This window comes from Sinocyclocheilus anshuiensis, unplaced genomic scaffold (genome assembly GCF_001515605.1).
Source record: "Sinocyclocheilus anshuiensis isolate Anshui unplaced genomic scaffold, SAMN03320099.WGS_v1.1 scaffold482, whole genome shotgun sequence".
Taxonomy (NCBI): Eukaryota; Metazoa; Chordata; class Actinopteri; order Cypriniformes; family Cyprinidae; genus Sinocyclocheilus; species Sinocyclocheilus anshuiensis.
In genome coordinates, this window is record NW_015547676.1 from 135,292 (window position 1) to 137,527 (window position 2,236).

Sequence of the window (2,236 nt, forward strand, 5' to 3'; positions counted from 1 at the left end):
GATATTTTGTAAATTTCCTACCGTAAATATATCAAAACTTAATTTTTGATTAGTAATATGCATTGATAAGAACTTCATTTGGACAACTTTAAAGATGATTTTCTCAATATTTAGATTTTTTTGCACCCTCAGATTCCAGATTTTCAAATAGTTGTATCTCAGCCAAATATTGTCCTATCCTAACAAACCATACATCAATGGAAAGATTATTTATTCAGCTTTCAGCTGATGTATAAATCTCAATTTATGCAATTTGACCCTTATGACTGGTTTTGTGCTCCAAGGTCACAAATATTAGACTGCTCTCCATCTGGAGCCAGTGAAGCTCAGCATACAGTGGAAATGATCTGATCGTGTAATACGATAGTATATACAACATCTGCATAAACTCAAACCCTGATGATCCTGTTCTCCTGAATGATCTGAGACGACCCATACTTTCTTTTGATAAGACACTTTAAAATATTCCTGCTTCATTTTACAAATTAACATTAAATGTTATCACTTACAGTTTTTTCAACTGCTTACACACAAAATCTTTACTTGTCACACAATTTCTGCACAAATTGGAAGCACACACCAAACCTGCAAAACCATACACTAATTCTCAGCCTTTGACTCAGTTTTCAATTTCATAAAACACTTTTTGCAAAACACAACACACAGTTCTCTATTCGCGTTCGCTTTCTGACACAGTCCAGCGCTCGAGTGGCATTAAAGGCACCCCAGATCATATCAGAGGATTGATCACAGCATTTTGTTTTGTGAATGATGCACAGTGTCATGGAGAGTTCACAAAGAAACTTCTGTTGAAAGATGAAGCGGTACTAGATCTGACTGCAGCTGCATCACAAACCGTAAGTAAATGATTTCATAATGCTTTGTCTGGAAATAACCGTTTTATTTTGATCATGTTGTCAAAACACATTGGTCATTGATACTGTTTCCTATGCAATGATGTTAGCCAATCACAACAGCAGCTGATTACTGACAAGCCTTAAAGGACACGCCCCTTAAAACAGCTCATTTTAGACAGAGGGTCAGAATGAGGGTTGAAAATAATCATTTTTCCACATTTATTTGTTGTTGTTTTTTGTGCAAAAAACTTTATTATTATTATAAGTAAACCTCAAGGAACATGTTACCATTTTTTTCAACTGCTTACATTTTCAAAACATGAATATTATTATTACATATATAATAGATTACATATATTATTCAAACTAATATAACTCATCTCAAAAGCAAACATTTGCAAACACCTTTGCCATAATATTAGTTCCTGTTAGATTTTCGTGTGCCACATAGAGAACTGTGTGTTGTGTTTTGGAAAAAGTGTTTTATGAAATTGAAAACTGAGTCAAAGGCTGAGAATTAGTGTATGGTTTTGCAGATTTGGTGTGTGCTTCTGCTGTTTAAGTGTCAGCTTTCAGAAATTGTGTGACAAGTAAAGATTTTGTAAGCAGTTGAAAAAACCTGTAAAATAATTTTTAAAAATCCATGTCGTGACCCCTTTAAAAACACTGTACTTGCAGATAATTGTCAGATGTTGCTTGTGTTTTTGTTTAGTTCCCTTTCATGGGAACTTCGAACTGCGTCCTCTAGGGGTTGCTATGGGGAACGCCTTCAGCGTGACTGGTGTCAGAAGCATACTGTATATCTAAAAACAACAATAACATTGGCCGGGGACAGCCTATGACGTTATTACCCTGCGCGATCACAGTATAAAAGGGTGCTGGGATAATACGTCATCCTCTTCTTTGTCTTCACTGACCGTTTGTTTATGTTAGCATTAAGCTAAACACGACTAGGAGTGCATGTTTCTCGCCAGAGGCTTTGCTCTGATACCTGCAGTTTCACACGGCTCGCGTGTTGTGTGTGTGTGGTGAACAGCAAGCGCGTTCAGCTCTCGAGGGAGTTGGATGTGCTCTCCATTCATTGCTTATTTCTTGTGAGGGATAAGCATGAATTGAACGCACTCGTCTCATGAGGAGGCGGCTTGTGCTCATCGTGATGCATTCGCGGGACTACTGAGGGGGAGGTGAGTACTTCACCATTTACCCCGAGTTTGTAGATAACGAGTTTGCATGAGTGTGTTCGCCTCTCGTGGGAATAGCGACGCATTCGCAGCAGCGGTTTCCGTTCTCGCTTGATTTCTGAGGTAATCTAGTGTTTGGGTGGGAGCTGAATGCATGCTGCGTGTTGCGGTCGCGGTGAGAACATGGAAAGGACCTGA

General features: G+C 38.5%; 1 protein-coding gene across 2 annotated transcripts in view; it reads right to left on the reverse strand.

The window, feature by feature from the left end:
- LOC107703018 (schwannomin-interacting protein 1-like) overlaps positions 1-2,236 on the reverse strand; it is a 133,498-nt gene that overhangs the window by 7,073 nt on the left and 124,189 nt on the right. The window lies entirely within an intron of this gene.